This window comes from Cryptomeria japonica, chromosome 11, assembly GCF_030272615.1.
Source record: "Cryptomeria japonica chromosome 11, Sugi_1.0, whole genome shotgun sequence".
In the NCBI taxonomy this organism is placed as follows: domain Eukaryota; kingdom Viridiplantae; phylum Streptophyta; class Pinopsida; order Cupressales; family Cupressaceae; genus Cryptomeria; species Cryptomeria japonica.
Genome location: NC_081415.1, coordinates 333,206,891 through 333,229,052, shown reverse-complemented (window position 1 = coordinate 333,229,052; position 22,162 = coordinate 333,206,891).

Below are 22,162 nucleotides of genomic sequence, written 5' to 3'. Positions count from 1 at the left end.
TCAATACTTCATGATTAAATTGATACATGTGTGATTTAAGTAAACAACTAAGTGTTTAATTAAATACAACAAGTGATGATGTAGAAATGTATTTAAGTTAAACTAAATATTTAATGTGATCTAATTAAGGACTTAATTAAACACAATATGGTGTGTCTTAACTCGAACACATAAAGAAAATTGCATGATAATCTAGCATAACATAATATAAATTCCTACAAATTTAAACAATGAATTCAAGACAACCAAAGCTTAAAAGATGTTTGTCAAGAATGAAGCAATATAGATTAAACAACAATAATTTAATACCACATGCTTTAATGAAGACATGCTAACACATCATACAATTAAGATTAAAGTAATGATATATGGTCCAAGCTAGTTCAAGCTAAACATTCCCTTTTCTTCTGGTAAAGCATTCACATTGTCTTGATTCTCATAGAGCACTAAATCACCCATAGAGAAAGATCGTTGAATAACTTTGACATTATAACTTCGTTGCAAGGAATTATGATAGGATTGAATATGCTCAAGAGTGTTTATATGTTTCTCATCAAGCATTTCAAGTTGTTCAAGGCATTGTTCTCGATAAGAGTCATCGTCGAATATCTCGTTAAGAGTGATTCTCAATGAGGGAATCTCTAACTCTAAAGGCATAATTGTGTCAGCACCATAAACAAGATTGTAAGAAGTAGTACTCGTAGCTATGAAAACACTTGTCGGATAGGCCCAAAGAGCATAGGTTAATTGAGTATGTCAATCCTTACCGTGCTTATTTATAGTCTTACGAAGAATTTACTCAATAATCCTATTAGAATCTCTTGTTGGACCATTAGATTGAGGATAATAAGGTGTTGAAAAACAATGTTGAATATGATATTTCTCAAGGAATTTATTCACATCTTTGTTCTTGAATGAGGTACCATTGTCAAAAATCAAAGTGGATGGTATACCAAATCGACAAATAATATTATCAAGAAGAAATTGACAGATTACCTTAGTGGTAGTGGATTGAAGAGGAACTGCTCCTACCCACTTTGTCAAATAATATGTGGCAGTAATGATGAAAGTATGTCCTTGGGATGAAAGAGGGGAAATTTTACCAACTAGATCCAAACCCCATAAGGAAAAGGGCCAAGAGGGCACTTGTGCAAGAGCATGGATAAAATTGTTATGTTACTAGCACTTATGACACTTCTTGACAAAGGAAAAAGAGTCTTTCTCCATGGTTTTCCAATAGTATCACAATCGGAGTAACCTTTGAACCAAAGATTTACCACCAAAATGTCCCCCACAAGCACCTGAATGTGCCTCCTCAAGAGCAATCGAGATCTTGGTTTTGTTGACACAAGGAAGGAGAAGACCATTATAACCTCTTCTATAAAGAACATTAGAAAGGATAACGTATCTTGCACATAACTTACATTTTCTAGCTTTAGCATTTTTACTTGTAGAATCTGGAAAAGTACCATCAGTCAAATATCGTGAGATATGTGAGTACCATTTATCAGAATCTATAGCATAGCAATAAGCTATATCACTAGAATTATCAGTAGTAGCTAGAGAGGAAAGATTGTGAATAGTAAATTTAAATCTACGAAAGGATCTTCGAGGGATAAGAGAGAAGCGACACATGCCATCACATCCACATGTTGATTATCCTTTTGAGGAACAGGTTCCATGGTGTAAGAGGTGAAATTTTCTAACAATGATAAGGCTAAGTCACCATATTGTGATAATTTGTCTTGTTTAGCTTGATAAGTTCTCGTGACTTGTCTTATAATCAATTGTGAGTCATCGTATATATGTAAAAGTTGAATATTCAGAGATAAAGCCGCTTTAAGACGAGTAATAAGGGATTCATACTCAACGGTATTATTATTACAAAGGAAGTTTAGATGATAGGATAAAGGGATAGGTTTTCCTAAAGGATATATTAAAATAACACCAGCTCCTGAACCCATTCAACACTTAGATCCATCAAAATACAATTCCCAAGTTTTCTCAACATCAATAGGAAGAACAAACTCATTAGGAAAAGATTCTTGATTGGATCATGTGAAAGGTGAAGGTGCATCAGCTAAATGGTCAGTCAATGCTTGACCTTTAATTGTTTTTTGAGAAACAAATTTAAGGTCGAATTTTGTCAACATCATAACCCATTTTGCTAGGTTTCCTGAGAGATCAATTTTAGAAAAGAGATTGAGCAGTTTTGGGAGAGATTGAGCAATTTTTGGAGAGATGGTTGTTTGGGAGAGATAGAGTTGTATTTGCATTATTTCTAATAAACTAGTGTAGATTGGTCAAGTGTTGGTCGAGTGTTGAGTTTAGTCGAGTATTGACATCAATGATAAAGGGGGAGATTATTGGAAGTATGTGTTGTTGTGGTTGTCATTCATGTCAAACTTGTTGTTCTGGATAAATGTTGGCCTGGAATGTCACTAGTGCATAAATATCTTGCTCTGTTCGTATTGCAGTTGTTCTATTGGTTGTTCCAGAAGTGTTCAGGTCTGAAAAGTGTTGTTGATGTTTTTTGATGGTGTTATCTTCTTTGGTTATGTTTTTGGCATTGTGGATACGTTAGTTTTGTGGTCTAGACGTATATGTGTTCTCCAAAAGTTGTGGTATATTTTATAGCAGGTTGTGATATTCTATGTTAAACCTATCTTTGGGTCTGCATATGATTTTTGGAAGGTTACTTGATATGTTATAGGTCTCACCATAGCGTGTAGATATCCAGATAAGAGTAATCTGCATTGGAGAGTTTGTTTTGATCATTAATTATCTATACGGATGCATTGTGTGTTGGAATGTTGAAGTTTCTGTTCCAGTGATTGCAGATCGATGGATTGATCTTTGGAAGATGTGTTTTGGTCCCCTCTTTCTCCTAGAGTGGATTAGTCTATTTATTTTTGTTTGAAAGGTGTATTGTATTTCAAACCAACTTGGTTCAATTGATGATTGATCTTGTATATAAAGGATGTATGTGATTAAGTTGTATGGATAGAGGAAAGTAAGAGGCTGAGAGGATGTATGTGATGTAAGGATAATGTGTTCGAATGATATGTGAGTTGTTTGAGACTATGGCAGAGGTATGAGACAAAGTGTTGACAGATGAGATCTCATTTGTGTGTGTTGATGTTGGTCACTTGATGCACAGTTCAAGTACAACTTCATTATCAGGAGATCCTTCTTTTCAGATCATTTTTGTATCTTGCCCTATTATAGTTAGCATCAAGTTTGCAAGTCCTCTTTTTGAATCTTGTCCCAAGAGTAGTTAGCTTTGATTTGCAAGTCCACAGCAGTGAACTCACTCATTGTAATCTGGTATACATAGTAGATATATTTTGTGGGCAAGTGCTCATCGTGGTTTTTCCCTATTTGGGTTTTCCACGTAGAAAATCTTGGTGTTCATGTGTTGGATATGTGTTTTTGATTAATTGTTTGTGTTGCATTGATTTTGTTCAAGACTGATTCACCCCCCCCCCCTCTCTCAGTCCTTCCTTGGGTTCAACAATAGGATGGTAGAAAGTACCAAGGATCATAAATGATTCATACTTGGTACCAATTTTAAGGTATGCTAACACATTCAACACTAATAAGATATACATTAGAAGTTAGTAGGTATCAAATGTTAAAAATGCACAAGAGGAAGTACTCAAGTAAATGGATCAATAAAATTATCTCTGATGGGATATATGTAGTTATCAACATGGTTTGGGAGTGAAGTATGATAATAAATAGGTTCTCGAGAAGAGGTAAGATTACAGGTTTGACTATAACAAAGTAACCTAGCAAAAATATCAAATTGAAAGTTGAGTTGGGGATGACATAAGGGTACCTATGGAAAGGAAACTCTAACACTCTAGTGAGGAACAAATGAAAGCTACAATAGGATGGATAGGTATACAAGTTTGACATTAAAGAGACCTAGAAAATATTAGAACTAGGTGAAAAGGTATTCCAATACAAGGAGCACGAAAACTCCAATGATTGAAAAACACTTAGAAGACTCCACATGCACCCAACTTAGATACTTTAGGGATCTCAAATAGAGACAAGAGGAAATAAGAGGGAGAATATATACACAAATTTAGAACAAGGAAGATACAAAAAATAGAAAATGAGAATTTGGGCCCATAACATAAATTATTACAAAAAGGGACATGATAAGATTGTATGCCACATATGCTCTACAGTCACACCATTATGTGATCTTAAGAATCAAAAACTTGGTTAGTGCCTCTTTGTGGGCCCTACTTTTCACACGTAGATAAAGAATTATTGGTTGGATAAAAAAAGAATGCACATTCACCTGAAAAAAAAACCTTGGTTTTTGTGTATACTTTCTCTTCTCCCATTGTGAAACTAGTTTAAATTATTAAAATCAAAAAAAAAAAAAAAAAATCAGAAATACAAAAAGAAAATCCAACAAGTACCATGGACCCCTAGCTCAACAAATTCATTAAGAATGCTAAAACTCTACCCAAAATACAAATAAAACTCATGTTAATTACACATTCTTATATCAATCTAAAAAATCCTTTGAACGTGATCATTATAATGATAGCCTTATTAACCAAGAAGAGATACAAAAGAGCCTTTAGATGATATTATCTCAAGAAAACTTGTCATAAGCCCTAGTCATCCATCCATTAATCATAGAGAGATGCAGATCAAGGATATCCTAACACAATACATTAAGCTAACCCAAGCTCAAACTCCATTGGTCATCCTCATGGCAAGTAAAGTGGTCCACTAGACTATATCATTAGGCAAGATGAGGATGACATGACTAGGTACCTTATAAGCACTGGAACCAAGGTTCCCTTGAAATATCACCTTGATCACCTAGAGGTAGGGTCATGCTCCCAAATCAAGTAATGCACATGGCTGGTCCTCATCCATAAAAAATTATTAAACCCTCCTCTCATCCCAACCAATTCCAATCCCAATTCCAAAATATTGAATCCTCCATCCATCCCTATCTACCCTTAATCTTAATTCATTTATCCCAATAGATATTATTCCTTCTAAACCTATAGTCACTTCTCCATTGAATCGACTACCTATCCTTACAAATCCAAAACCATCTAATCCATCATCCATTTATACTAATCCTAATCCTAATCTACTTACCCACAATTATCATAGTTCATCTACTCATCCATCCATCCCTACAAATCTTACAATGTTACATGTTGCACCAATCCATATTAATTCTAATTTTAATACATTTATCTTCATAGTCTCTAATTCCTTATCCAATTAACCACCTAATCCAAATGACCTATTTGTGAACACTCATCAATAAGAAGTCATTCTAGCATAAATGGAGCTTTTGAGCTTAAACCAAGGTAAAAACCAATATGTGTTTTACCAAATTCATGTCTCAAATGAACAAATGATAAAATGGTCCCCTTTCATAAATCCTCTGTCAAACAAACCTTCAAAGATAAATTTAATTAAAACGACCAATCCAATCACAATAATCCATCCAAACAACTTAAGATAGCTATGAAGGATATTATTGAACAATTACTAGTAAGGAATGAAAAACATAAATCTAAGGACTTGTGTCCCACCCTTCACAAGTGTGATCATGTCAAAATCATCCAAAACCTTCAAGTATGGCCATTCCCACAAAACCCAACTACACAAAGGCTAAATGGAGTCCATCCACTCCTTTCATGATACCCATAAAATACAAGATTTGTAAACATCATAAATTCCAAAAATGTCCCAATTATCATTTATTGAAGTTGAAGATCTCATGGATCAAGGCCACATCAAGCTCAAATGAAATACGCCAATATCATAAACTGAAAATTATGGTAACTATCTAACACATGATAAAATTTTCCCACAACCAACTCAAGGTAAAAAATCTCACATTTGTAATGTCACCAAAATGTAATGGTGGGTGAAAAATGTGTGAATGAGAGATCAAGAGGAAAACTACCCTTTCCCTCCAAGGAGAGATGAGAGTTTCACTACGGATTTCCCTTCAAAAACTTTTCATGCATTACATTGGAAGAGGGGAGGAAAATTCACTAGATTCAACCTCCAAAGAAGAAGATAGAATTCTGAATGAAATGGGAATGATAAGTTAATCCCCTCTTCTATTTGAAATGGAAAGGAATTGATTGAATTATGTATAGAGACTAAGTGCAAAAGTGACAAAGAACTAATTATAACTTGAGATCAAAGTGTGGGATGAAGTTGTGCACCTGCATTTGGCAATAATATGTCCAATCAAAGTCACCCTGCAAATTTGAGGAAAAGTTGCCCGAACCATGGCGGGAATGTACACAGTCCTCCAAAAAATCCACGAAACGAAAAGGACAAATGGAGTCCAAATCCAAAAGTACAGCCATGTACCTACAACCTACACACATAAAAGAGAGGAAAAGGAGTTGGGATTGGGGGTTCACCTTCAGGTCAAACCCCGGTTTTGGAATTAACCAAGTAATGAAAGAAAGTACTTGAAAGTAAATGTAAATGAAAGACTAAAATGTAAATCACCTCAAGGGAGGTTGTCATAGAAATGTTGATAGAAATGCTTGTGTGGAATTGAATGTTGGAATCAATCTCTGCTTCAATGGTTGAATCCTTGACTTGAATGCAACACCTAGCCTTGAATGGAGACTTGAGATGCTCAATGCTTGAAAAGGATGCTTGAATGCTTGAATGCTCTTGAACGCTTGATCACAAATTTTCACCTTATTCCACTTATGCAAATGAAAGGGAAAATGCAACTTAAATAAATGTCAATTAGGGTTAATGAAGCTGATTTTCGTCACAGGACAATATCGGGGAAGTTTTCCCGCTCACTGCACAACCTAATATGCAACCTCAAGAAAGGATCCTGCCCCAAAATAGGGCAGGAACAAGGGCGCCACAATCCTTGTCCTAGGGGGCATAGGGGCACCACGCCTTTGTCCTACCCCTTTCTCTAGGGCAGAGTGCATACAAGGTGGTGTGGAGGCCAAGGGAGAAGCAGATTCTGAGGGTTGAGCAGTCTTCGGTCTCCGATCAGGCTAGGGGATTCGATTTCGCATGCGTGAGGACCCTAATGCGGTCGAAAATTGCTAGGGTCGCAATTTGATGACACTACATTTATCCCCCACTTTAGCGAGAGTATGAGCGTACGCCAATAATGTCGATAAAGTACAAGGAAACAAAATTGAAAGACTTTTACCACATCAAGGAGGCAAGATATGCTAAGCCCCTAGTGGACTTAGGATCTTACGACTTCGATTGACAAAGTAAAAGGGAAGATCGAGAAGGGGAGAGCCATGACTACAAGTAGCAAAGTTCCCCTCATTATGAGTCATGAAAGAAAGGATACCAAAGATTACAAAGCAAAACAAAGTTCACTAAGTACTTCTAAGTAATAACAATGAAAATATGAGCGAAGGATGCCCCCATGTTAAAGCGATCGTGCACGCCTTATCGGGAGTGATTGTTTTAAGGTAGGATACACCCAAGAGAGAGAGAGAAGAGAGGAAGCACGTTATCGCAAAGATTTAGCCCCCAATCAAGGAATAAACCCAAGGATAATGAACACAAAACATGAGGTACGAGGTAGTTTTGCTTTCCTCGAGGTCAGTATGTTGTATGATAACTCATGTATATCATGTATGTATATGTGCATATAATAATTGTCATTCCCCAAAGAAGGACACTATCTTGGAAGAAAGAGAAGAGAGGATGTCTTTCGAGTCAACATGAAAGAGACCAAGAAAAGATCTCAATGCTTTGCATCGTCCCCAAGTAGACATTTAGGGGATAATAGAAGAACAGGGATACACATAGAAGAATGGTCACAAAAGAGAGAGAGAGAGAGAGAGAGAGAGAGAGAGAGAGAGAGAGAAGATCTATAGTGCTAATATTGCTAATCTAGCATGACATCCGCCTCCCGATCTTGTTGATCATTATTTCGGGAAGGCAAGCAACATGCCAGAGGAGCGACATCGAGCACAACAGATGGAGATTTCACAATATCCAAACAAGGACTATGCTCATATTGTAAGTCACTTTGTTCGATTATAGGAGATAGGATTAGGGTTTGTGAAAATTCAATTGATAAATGCTTGTCCACATCAACATATTCATACTCACTATCAAAAGCATTAAGAGTTGTATTGCCATCATGAATAACATTTTCACCCATTTCTTCATCAAAGTTTAGAGAAAGAGGAGCAAGAACACGAATAGGAGTAAAACCTTCACATGTTTTGTGCAAGTTATAATTTGGAGATGTAGGTTGAACATCTTGCTTAGGATAAAAGGGAATCATGTCAACTGTCGAAGTCTGAGGAGATTGAGTATTTTGAGGGATAGCTTCACGAGCTCGAACACGGTGTCTTCGTCGGCGTTCTCTCTCACAACAATTTCGTTGAGTCTTAGTGGAAGGTTGAGAAGGAGGAGGAACACTGGAAAAAGTAGGAATGTTTCTCTCCTTGATAGTTGAAGGTTTAGGTTGAATAAGAGAAGAAGCAGGCCTCTTCTCTCGATAATAGGAAGGAGGCGGAATTGTGCCATACAAAAGGAGGAATATTAGGTGTAGGAAGGAGACCAGGTCCATCATGAGGAGGAGGTACACGTCTAACCTTAGGAAGAATATTGTTGTTCTTCTTAGGAGAAGGTATAGTCGCATCCATAAGAATAGGTTGATGATCTTCTTTAGGAAGGAGATTAGTTCTATCTGTGAGGGGAAGAACCTTATCTTCAAGTGTGATAGGAATGTCAAGTGTTGGGAATCTAGGTTGACTTAAGGATAAGATCATATCTTTCTTCTATTTTTTATAAGATTGAAAAAGAGCATCGCTCCTTGATGGAAGAGATTGAAATTGATTAGGCCAAAAGAAATCAATAGGAACACTAGGGCTTCTTTCGGATGGACGAAATAAGCTATGGTTCACGGTTATGATTTCTCCATTGTGAGGAAATTTTAGACACTTACAGATTGGAGAAGCAATAGCTTTCATGGAAGATAGCCAAGGCTATCCCAACTTCACATGGAATTGCTCGAAAGAGGGTACGATAACAAAGTCAACATCCATGGATTTAATATGAACTTCAACAGGAAGGGTGATAGAGCCAATGGTAGGACAAGAGAATCCATCAAATAACTTTACAACCACCTTAGAAGCATCATATATTGGTTTGTGCAGTCGTAAAGTGAAAAGATACTCCTTAGTGATGACATTAACCATGCAAGAGGGATCAATAAGGGCACCACGGCAAGGGATATCCTTGACCCTCGCAACTATGTATAAAGGGCCATCGAGTGCTCTAATGGTCTCACTAGGGTCAAATGTAATACAAGGATCCTTAGGCGTATCTTGTTTTTCTACCATATTTACCAAGTTCGAAGCCATAGAGATGAATTCCTCAGAAGAGAAAGAATTAGGCACAATCTCAATAACATTAAAGGTATGAGAAGGCAAGGGATCAGCGAAAATCTTAAGATTTTGATTAGGAAGAGCTACTGATTTATTCCCTTTATCATTCATAGCTGCCACAAATATAGTATTGTTATCAATTAAATCTTGAATCTTATTTTTCAATGCGAAACATTTCTCAGTATCATGACTAGGCTGACGATGAAATTGACAAAATGAATTGTTATCAAAATAAGGGGATGCAAGTTTAGAAGGATCAACTGGTTTTATAGGAGGAAGTTTGATAACATTTCTATGCAACAACTGAGACATAATACTATGTAAAGATTCATTCAAAGAAGTAAATTGTCTTTCTCTTTGGAAAATTTAGAAATAGAAGGCACACTTGTTGTAGCATTCACATTGTTGTTGTTGATTGAATCATTGAATTTGATGAAGCTTTTTGTTGGTTTGAACTTCGCAAACAGTTGTTGAACACTCTCCCCCTTATCACTTGAAGCCATAGGAGTGGATTGCTCCATTTGACTCACAGCCAGTTGATAATTGTGGAGTGTTGTGCACAACTACGGAAAGGAAGTAAACTCAGACAAAAGAAGATTTTCCCTGATATACTTTTGTAAATTAGAAATGAAAATTCTTTGAATATCATTATCCGGTATAGGAAAGAAATTTGAGAACACAAATGCTTATATCTACCAATGAAATCAGTCACTTTTTCTTTAACACCTTGTTTACAATGCATTAAATCAGTCAAAGTGATTTTAGGACCAATGTTGTTTTCAAACTGTTGGATGAAAGCATTTGCCAATTGTTGAAAAGAAGTGATAGAATAAGAAGGCAAAGATCAATACCATTGTAAAGCCTTATCTCTTAGTGTTCTTGTAAATAGTTTTGCAAGCAATCTTTGATCATAAGCAAAGTCAGTACACAAGGTTTGGAATGTGTTGACATGCATAAGAGGATCATCTTTTCCATTATAGAGTTCTAATTGAGGGACCTCGGCATGTTCAGGTGGCACAGCTTTAACAATATCAAGAGAAGGTGGGCTCGCAACATCAAAGGTGGGCACACTAAACTTGGATTGACTATAGAAGCAATTTGTTGTTGTAAGGAAGTGATGCAGGAGCACCAATCTAGTTCTTATCAGTTGGGCAGTTTTTAGTAGAATTACTTGAGAGCGTGGCATTTCTTCATGTTTGAGTGTTTAGAATTATGGTTTTGGGTTTATGCCCTTGTGTTCATGGTCTTTATCATGTTCGAGTTTCATAGCTTTTGGCTTTGTTTCCTGTGAGATGTGGATTATGGTATTGTCCCAGTTGATGTGTTCTTATCGGTTAGCATGGTTGTATGTTGAGCGAAGATGATTTTGAGTTGCGGTTGATCTTCGTGACTTGCGAATCATTGGAGGTATTGCTTTGGGTCTTGGCTGGTATTCTTGGAAGTCAGTGCATCGTTTTACGATTTGGAGATTGTTCTTAGTGATTTGAGCCGACATGTTACAGTTGCACATTTCATGAACCAGTTCGTCTTTGGGCCGACTTGATTGAGTTGTAATTATTTGTTGATGGTGTAAATGGAATCTTGTGAATCATTTGAAGACAAGAGAGAAGTTAGAAGATTGAAGACAGAGCTTTGAGATTGAGTGAAGATGTAGAACCGGTGAGATTCTAATCCGGTAGGACTGAGGCTGGAAGGCTGAGGTCCGGATTAGGATAGACCGGCAGTCTATTACCAAAAGCCGACTTGATGTGTAGATGATATGTGGATCTTGTAATTGCATTGTAATCATTGTTTGTATCCCGGACTGCGATCCAGCATGTGGCATGTATAATTCCTCATATTGTAATAAGATTCATTCACATTGTTTGCTGATTATGTGTTATGTGTTGTTACCAGTTGTTCTTTCTAGTATTCCCAGAACCTTGTTACCAGTTACCGGTATGCTTTGCATGGTTTATGTGTTAAGCTGTAAGGTTGGGTTGTCCTTCATTGGATCTCCTTGCCTTGACTGTGTCAGGAAGACACGGTTTGAGCAAGATTGTTAATTGTTGCTTCGGTAAAAGAATTGATGTTAGACGTTGTTGATTGAGAAGGTGGTGTGATGTTATTGAAGGAAGGCATGAATTGAGAATAAGGTGGTGGGACATTATGATAAGTAGGCATAGGTGATGATTGGGTAGAAAAAGGGACACTTAAAGGAGGAACAAAGTTGTTGAAGGAATTGCTCCCTTCTGTCACATTGATTGGTTGAGGAATAATAGAAATACTTATGGAAGACATAGGTAAAGATGGAGGATTAAATGAAGAAGAGGGATTGCCCCCATGACCAATGGTTCTAGGAATGACATTTTGAGTTGATGTAGCCATGATGTTGGAGGTAAAATTAGGAATACTAGTCATAAGAGTAGTCAAAGGAATTTAAGGATTGACTTGTGTTGAAGGTTGTGAATAACCAAGGGTTTTGGCACAACTCTTGATAGACATGACATTAGAATCAACAATATGTGCAATGCCACGCAATATATCAATTCCATTCTTATCACTTTGAATCATGCGCTTAAGGTCTTCAATTAATGGAAAAGCGTCACTATTAGGGTACTCTTGGGACATCCATTGTTGAAAGCTATCAAATTGATTGTCCAATGTGGAAAATTGATTTATAGAGACCCTAGTTAAAGCTTCTTCTTAATCATGGGATTCATCAGTGGGGTGAATAGGCACATGATTAGGATGGGAAGAATTAATGTGATCCTCATTAAAGAAGTCACCCAAATTAGGCTCCATATCCTCAGTAATTAAACCTTGGGAGGCCTTAATTCTAATGCTTCATCTAATGGGGATAGTATAGGTAGGACTAATAGTGGTGAAACTCATGCACTAGAGGAAAAAATTGAATTTTGAATTTTGGAACAAAGCTTACAAAATTGCAAAATTTAAGAAAATACTGATTAAACAATTTGAACTATGTTGGATGAACATGATGACACAATTTCCAAAAATGAAAGTAAATTGGAATTTAAAAATTAGGGCCAAGGGAATACCACTTAGTTTTAAAATCAGAATTTTTAAAATCAGGGTAGACTATAATTAACCTCTTAAATTTAAAAAATTTCTTGAAATTTGAAATGTTGAATTTTGGAGGTACTTCTTATTCTAGAGGGATCAAAAATTGACAAAATCAGCTAATCTTCTGGATTTAAGCAATTAAATACAGTCATAACAGTCTCCCAAAATTTTAAGAAAAAAGTCGAGGACCGTGGCAGGTATGCACATGGTCCAGCCAACTTTTTTTCGAAATTTTCAAGGATGAATATTACAATGATTTCAAAGCTAACCCCAAAAAGCTGACGAAATTTACAATTTCTAGACGGGCGAAATTAAGGTTCAAATGTAAAAATAGGACCTTATTAGGGTTTTGAAGAAAAAGAAGGAATTGAATTGCAAATTTGAAAAATGTCAAACCTAATAGATAGGGACACCTTGGAAAAAGTTTAGAAATCTAAATTGGAATGAAATTGATTGAAATTTGCACAAAATCCAATTAAATTTGAAAATTAGGGTTTTATGACCTAACCACTTAATTTTGAAATTTGAATTTTGGGAAAAATGAGGGAAATTGAAAATTTGAATTGTAGGAATGAAAACAAGTCTAAGAACAATCAGAAATCTGAAAATTAAATGGAAATCCAATTTTTGCACAAGTTCAAGATGATTTTTGAAAATTAGGGTTTTAACAAGTCACCACTTAATTTTGTAAATTTGATTTGCAAATTGAACAAGACAGTGAGGAAATTAAATTTGACAAACAAAACAATTTTCAGATCTAAGATAACTACAAGAAATTTTTACAAATCACAAGTTCAATTTTAATTTTTAAAAGTAGGGTTTTTAATGATTTAACCACTAAGTTTGCAAAAAATTGAAACTTGCAAATGAAAAATATGCAATTTTGTTCAAAGGAAAGCATGCAAGACGTCGATTTCACCAAAATGTAATGGTGGATGAAAAAAGTGTGAATGAGAGATCAAGAGTAAAACTACCCTTTCCCTCCAAGGAGAGATGAGAGTTTCACTACGGATTTCCCTTCAAAGACTTTTCACGTATTACATTGGAAGAGGGGAGGAAAATTCACTAGATTCAACCTCCAAAGAATAAGATAGAATTTTGAATTAAATGGGAATGATAAGTTAATCCCCTCTTCTATTTGAAATGGAAAGGAATTGATTGAATTATGTATAGAGAGTAAGTGTAAAAGTGACAAAGAACTAATTATAACTTGAGATCAAAGCATGGGATGAAGTTGTACGCCTGGATCTGGTAGTAATATGTCGAGATGAAGTCGCCCTACGAATTTGAGGAAAAGTTGCCCGGACCGTGTCGAGAATCTACACGGTCCTCCGAAAAATCCGCGAAACAAAGGATTTTTTCCGCCTCTACAAATGGAGTCCAAATTTCAAAGTACAGTCATGCACCTGCAACCTACACACAAAAAAGAGAGGAAAAGGAGTTGGGATTGGGGGTTTGCCTTCAGGTCAAACCCCAGTTTTTGAATTAATCAAGTAATGAAAGAAATTACTTGCAAGTAAATGTAAATGAAAGACTGAAATGTAAATCACCTCAAGGGAGGTTGTGATAGAAATGTTGATAGAAATTCTTGTGTGGAATTGAATGTTGGAATCAATCTCCTCTTCAATGGTCGAATCCTTGACTTGAATGCAACACCTATCCTTGAAGGGAGAGTTGAGATGCTCAATGCTTGAAAGGGATGCTTGAATGCTCTTGAACGCTTGATCGCAAATTTTCACCTTATTCCACTTATGCAAATGAGAGGGCAAATGCAACTTAAATATATGTCAATAAGGGTTAATGAAATTGATTTTCGTCACAGGCCAACATTTGGGGAAGTTTTCCCGCTCACTACACAACCTACAATGCAAGCTCAGGAAAGGGTCCTGACCCAAAATAGGGTAGGGACAGGGGCGCCACACCCCTGTCCTGCCCCTTTCTCCAGGGAAGAGTTCAAAAAAGGTGGTGTGGAGGCCAAGGGAGAAGCAGATTTTGAGGGTTAAGCAGTCTCTGGTCTCCGATCAGGCTAGGGGATTCGATTTCGCATGCGTGAGGACCCTAATGCGGTCGAAAATTGCTAGGGTCACAATTTTATGACACTACAACATTGATCCCATTAATTTGATTCAATGACAAAAATCCTCTCAATTCCCAATTTACCCCATCGAAGAGCCAAAATTTTATCTATTTTATCCAAACACCTTTGTCCAGTCTAGTTTACTATTAAACAAACAATTTTAAAATCCTAATATTTCCTAGCTATCGAATGATAAATTTTCTCCTTTCTTTGAAATTTACAAATATCTCATCTCAAATCAAATGTGTCAAACTATAGTATTAGGACTTCATAAACAAGGAATCCTTGAACTCATTCATATTTATGCAAACCAAGGATTCCATAGCATTGGATCTAAATCTTTTGATAATAAAAATAGGAATGTTACTCCCATGAGCACTAGGGTAACTTCATTAAACATCAAAATGGATCCCTCTCATTATTCCACTAAGAAACTTGCTACAATCAACCCTATAAATATTCCTTTCATCAAACCCAACATCCTCATTGACCCCATCACTAAATGTAACCATCCACATTTCCATACATAATCCTAGATTAACAAAAATCCACAATATTTGACACCTTCAATAGTGGTGAATTTATCATTTCCTTCATGGGACTTCAAGATCGCATACCCTAAAGGAGTATAAAATGGGATTCTAAATGGAATTAGATGTATTAGTATATCCCAACAATTTTTGCTACCCTACACACCACTTTCATTGCAGTTCCATATTTCGCTAGACCCATAGTGGTGCTTGTTGTATATCTTCTACAACTTGTCATAAAAGGATGAGTCACATCACCAACAAGAGACTCGTCAACATCATGGGGGAATCATCATCATCCTAGGAGGAGTCATCAAAAGAAGAATCAAAATCTTGGAAAGTCAAGTGATCACCATTAGTGTCCTTACACCAAGTAGCAACGCCTTTAAAACACGAGAGAGAACAATATGTGGCCAAGTAACTAGTTGAAAAGCATCGACGACATCGAAAGAGGAGACCAACATAATCCAACGACTGAGTCCATGGCCTATCCCCAACCATGAGAACAGCTCTAGGAAGAGGCATGGAAATGTCATTATCGATCAAAATGCATGCAAATGTAGAATGACCCATGAAAGAAGTGGTATCATTGACCTGCAAGAAGAGAACAATAAAGTTGCCAATGGCCTTATAAAAAGAATGGTACAGTCACGGCAAGAGGGTTGTCAAAGAGAATGGTCTGAACTATGCAACAAGAGTTAACACAACAGAAGAAACACAATGTGATGGTGGCAATGCAATGAAGACTTGATTATATCATGAAAATCAATTACAAATTATCGGCAACATGTGGGATTACAAGATTCGGCATGTTGGCCTGATTACATACATGCTCAAGTATAATATCCTGACTCAAGCACGAATGTGAGCCAACTCCGGACCTCCTAACCTTCAAATTTATCTTCTATGTTCTAATGACTGCTTCTACATGCTTTATTACATTGATCTAAATGATCAAGTATGATCCGCATCAGTCCAAGATAAAAAAAAATGTCGATGACCAAGATGAAACACATAAAACAGCCAGGTTGACCTCTGCCAAAGAGATCCTTCCAAAAAATTCATAGAATTAAGTGCAGACCTAAGGGGAAGGTCGGCCACATGCCAAGGAATGTTGGAAACAATGAATTGAAGCTCCACAAGCTACAAAAATGATCCAAACAATTTGCCAATAGCAGATAGGTCCAAGCGGTTTCGGTGCTCCAAACAAAAAAATTGTCTCAGATTCCGAAAGCGATAACTTGCCGAAAAAAGATCCAAACGTCCCATAGACTTAGGATAAGGAAGATGAACATGTCCACAATCAAAATCCAGCTCTGCAAGATCTGGTGAGCAAATGCAAAGAAATGCTGAAACTGCAAAACAAAAAACAAACTGAAAGAAAATGTTTTTGGTTGATGCAAGATTGTCAAGAACCAGGGATGCTTTTGCAACAAATAATTTTCCCAAAATTGGAGAGGAGAATTGGAAAGACAAACCCACACAGACACACATTAAATGGTTCAGTAAGAGGGTTAAAGTAATTTGTCCAAGGTTGATCAAGAGTTTATCCCCAAGCCCATAGCTTTCTCAACACCAACTAATGATCATCAAAAGAAGCAAAAGAAGCAATAAAAAACCCTTAGCACAAGGGCAGAGCACAATCTTACAAGAAACTAAGGGCTTTCGAGAATCCAACACCCAACAATGAAGATCTGTGAGAGAAGGCTACAGACCAACAAATCTAGACACCAACTTGTGACATTGGTATAAATCTCATTGTCCATCACATCTTGGTCACATACCACAATAGGGGAACTCTTGGCACAAAGAACGGGATGAGATTTTCCCTTGGGAAGATGAGCAACAACAAATCTTGCGACATGAGCAAAGCTCCAACCACCAACAACATAAATATGCCTTGGAGGGGAGACACCAAAACCCACAACATCAACTCCAATAGAAGTCTCGGGAGCAACTAGACCATCAATAGTAGACTGAGATGCCACCACATTCACAGAGAGAAAAACCCCCTCACGCGAAGCAGCCACCGTCATAGCAAGCATGGTCAAAGGGGAAGCAAATCGGCATCCCTAGTAGGCACAGATAGAATGGCAACCACAAGCATGAACCCCTCAACAACCAAAAAACCCCTCTCAACATAGGTCATTGCAGAATGTTAAGTAGGAGCATGAGTGAAATTCAAATTTATTGTTGTTCATATTTAATTTGTTAAACATGACACATGGAAAAACTATTATATTTATTAAGAACCTTTGAGTATCGTTTAATTGTTGCACTACATCTAAATTCATCTCCAACATTTTAGGAAGAGAAACTATTCATAGAGATGTGAACCGTTTCCATCATATTAAACATGGGCAATGTTCTTGTGGATATTACATGTGATGCTAAAAGAAACAATCTGAAAAAATATGCCTACACTATAATAATTTGCATTGTATCAGATGTCTAGTACTAATGAAGAGACATCCATCAAAACATGACATGAGGGAGATTTTGTTAGATGTTGTAAGTGCAAGTGCCCTACTAGACACACATGCAAATCATAAACAAAGCACACGAATTGTTTGACAAAATGCTTAGAAAAGATGCAATGCAATGATTGCAAGATGCACCCAAAATGTAAGTGAAATAATGTATGTTGGCAAGCAAGAATATTTGTGATATTGTCACAAAACTAGAGCTACCACAAGGGTATGAATGTAGGAAGCAATTCCAGCATGAACATTTTCTTTTTGGGGCACAAAATGGTTTAGAGATACTCTCAACAATAATAATAATGGATATGTTATTTGGGCTTTTACTATTTAGTTAATGTGAGGAGTTATTGATCCTTTTATTGGTTTCTATTAAAGATAGTTATTTTAGTGGATCATTTTGGAGTGTTATCTTTAAGAGTTCCAATGAGAGTTTTAATGGATTTCATTACATATTTTGATCTTCTTGGTAGTGATATGTGTTTAATCACAAAAGATGGGTATTTGATTGCACAAACAAGAGTAACTTTCCAAGTGGGAGGTGGATCTCTTGTAGATGGATTCTTGTGCAAACTTGGTATATTAAACTCTATCTTAGATGTGAGAAAATTTTAGGCCAAGAGGTTCCAACTTGAAGAAAAAACTTCAATATAGTTTAGGTCCTTGAACAAGTTGTAGATATGCTCTATGTTGCAATGTTAAATAAAGATGTAAAAGTTGTATTGGATTTGTATGGTGAATATACAAAGAAAGTATCATGGATTAAAGGTGATTCAAGTCAACTAAATCAAATATTCTATAACTCATTGAGCAATAATGTAAAGTTTAAATTTAAAAACTATGTGATATTGTGTGCTTGTGGTTAAGCAAGTTACTCTTAGAAATCCCTCAATTCATGGTGACTACAATGGTCAACATTTTAGATGCAATTGAAATGTAGTCCTTGAAGAACAAGTCATTGTTGAACAAATGATCCATGAATTGGAAAAAGACAATGTCTACTTCAACAAGGCAATAACGTGTTCTCTCTTTCAAAGTTATGGGTTTTGAGTTAAACTTAAATTTGGAAAATTGACTTATATCATTTATTTTAAGTAAAGGTTACAAAATGAACCTTATTCCTCAAAAAAGATGTAAAACATAACTAGATAAGGTTATTATTTTCAAAATCATTGTATTTCAAAAGGATGTTGGGGTAGTTACTAGGTAGTTGCTAGGTAGTTATCATGAGAAGCCTATAAATCCAGACTATTTCGTATTGTAAAGGAGAGACATTTTTAGAAGGGGGGTATTTGGAGAACTTATCAAAGAGATTGTATCGAGACTTTTGGCTTCACACAAGGGTTTTTAGACTTGTATATTTTCAAAAATATAATAAAGAATGCATTTGGTTTGTAGGTCCCGAATGTGTTTTTGAGTTATTATCATTGATTTCTCATATGTTAAATTGGTAATCCATTTGTGTATTTGTGGAGTCCTTTGCTTTCCAATTTAAATGATATATGCAATTGATAAAACACAATCATACCTTGTTAGCTTGGTTTGAAAGTGTTAAGATAGCTTGTTTCCTCGTAGGTTGAAATTCATTTTCCTTCTCTTATTATTATCGCATATCAAAATATGTTTTGTGATTAAATCACCCCCTTATAGTTTGTTACCAAGTTCCTTTAGTTTTGTCATTTATCCTTTTTGTACTTTTATTTTAAAAGTACACAAAAATCCCAAAAAACCTCATCATATGAATCAGCTACCCCTCTCAGATGTAGAGGAAAGTTGTCCAACTATTGCGACATTTGTCACTACCAATTGGGTGAGTCACTTCAAAGTTTGTAGTGACAAATTTTTTTACCAATAGGTGTTCAATTGGCAATCAAAATTACTTAAACACATACACAACTTCATGAACATAAAATAGGGCTTTTTTAAAAACATGTAAGACAAGATAACCCTAAATTTAGAATTGTTGTTAAAATTGGAACCCCACCAAGAAAATGTTACCACATACAAATTAAAAATAAGACCATCGACATACAAACACATATATAAAGAAAATGTATGATGTTGCCTATAGTTAGCAAACCAAATAAGAGTAAGATATGTTGGAATCAAGGAACACTGGGGGGGGGGGGGGGGGGGGTGAATCAGTGTTCTACCGGTTAATAGATTTTCTTATTTAACTTTAAACTACCATAAGCATAAGCATGAAACTGAAATGCAAAAACACAAAACAACCAACCACAAAATCATAACACCAAGGTTTTTACGTGGAAACCCAAATGGAAAAACCACTGTGGTATTTGAACCCACAATATTATTCCACTATGGCCAATAGCAAAACAATATTACAAAAGGGGAATGCACTTGCATTCAGGCACACTGCCTAGACCTCACTGCTCAATACAAAAACAAGGCTACAACCTTGGAGGAAGGAATACTGTCTTATAGTTGTTTACAAAAGATTAGAATGAGAAATGAACTGGTAAATAGCATCTCAATATGCTAGGAATCAGTTCCGGTTAAGTGCAAATGATTCGTTGTCACTAATCTGCTTGTCTACTCTGCTAAGCTCTGTTCTGCTCACCGGATCAACTAAGATCAAAAATGCGCAAGTGAAACTATGCTCTAATGCTACAAAAATATTTTCCACATCATCATCATACCCAAAAGCCATCAACCAAATCGATCTTATATATCCCCATACACTAAAATCAATTTCCTTCAAGTCGGCTTTACGAGATAGAAAAATATGAAACGTGTAGCTGCAAGTCGGCTTCAATCCTTATCAAAACTTTGCACCGAACCTAAAACACACAATCACATGCTTCCTATAGGTCTTTCCAATCACCTCGAACACATTACCAATCACTGAAATTAACTGAGAGAATCTGGATACACACTACATCAACAAATATGAGGAATAACCTGCTTTGTTGTTCTACCAGATACTGGGTCTTCAATCACGTGCCATAATCAATATCGGAGGGTTAATTAGCATGATTATTATCTCTAGATACTTTACCAATCAATCCTGATCACCGAACACAAAATCTACTTCACCGGAAGTGAGATCAACCTCAGGAACTATAAACAGAGTGTTAACGGGTAGATTGATTACAAAAGACATACTCTAGAGAACCGATTAGCCAAATCTTCATACCGGATCAAGACAACTGACTGAGTTGCCATCAATGACAACTAATAATTTGCATGTGTCGGGCATCACCAATCTTTACAGGAGCATCAAATGCCAACAATATCCCTCTTTGGCATTGATGGCAACATAGCTGAAAAATGTCAGAAAACTGCAAAACCATCAAAAAGATCTAACTCCCCTTGAACTGCATACACCATTTTTTACTGCACTCTCTCTCCCCCTTTGACATCAATGGCAAAGGGTGGGAATCCACCAAAAAGCTTATGTACAAATAAATGAATGAATCACAGGAATTTGAAGATGTCTAAGTAAGTCACCTTCAAGGAATCAAAATATTGTGTCCATCCTCTCAAAAAAAATTTCAAAACACTAATCACAACACTGTACATGAATACATGAATTTCCAAACTTGGAAGATCAGATGACATAGATTTATTTAGAGCATTGATTGCATCCTACTGAGCTCCTAATAGGGTATCCATGCGAGGAATGATTAAGCTTCTCAATTCCCCAACTCTAGCCAACATCCTGTCCTTATCATGATACAAACCCTTTATTTTATCGATGAATCCCAAAATTTGTGCCTCAAGGGTGCTAGGATGGACCGATTGAGGTGCAAAAGAATGTCCTATACTAGAAATCTTACCCTTAATATCCCTAATCTGTCGATCAATGTTTGTTGTAAATTTGGGTAAAAATAGACATGACTTGAAAAGTTTTTCGCCTTCATCTAATGCCTCCTCTACATTCTTCATAGCGGCTTTTAGACTTTCTCTATCCCTTTCAATTGCTAACAAAATTTGTTTCAAACGTATTTCATTGAATTTCTTCTGTACAGATTCATTGGCCGCTTTTTCAAAAGAATCAAATTGTGCATTTACAATATCCAACATATTTCTTAGGTTATCGGATGGAGAAACACAAGGGTCCTGAGCAAAACTTGGTAAAATCTTCTGCAAAACTTCAGTAGCATAAGAGATAACTTCTTTGTCCTTGGACTGAGATTTCAGAAGATCTTCACTAGCCTTAATCTAGGCCTATGTAGAAAGTTTCAAAACCTAGAGAGGTGACAGAGTGCTCAGATCAACCCAACCGTGTGAAAAGTCATCATCAATAATAATTTGCTTCCCCTTGTCGGAGAAAGAGGTTGCAGTCATGATCACCGGAGCTTTCTCTTTGGGCTCATCAATCTTCTCCATTTCTTGCACTTTCTCCATTTTCATTTTTGGCTACCTCCTCCACTATTATCTCTGCAATTATTTCAATCTCAGGCGGGTCCTGAGTAGCTTCGCCGGAGCCTTTTCCTGCTAGATCATCAATAGGAGTTTCTGCAGGTGCTTGCTCAGTCTACTCAAAAGATGGCTTATCCATCTGACCACTGAACACTTATGTATGTACTTCTGGGATGGAAATATCTTTAGGAATGTTCTCTTCCGGTTGGGTAT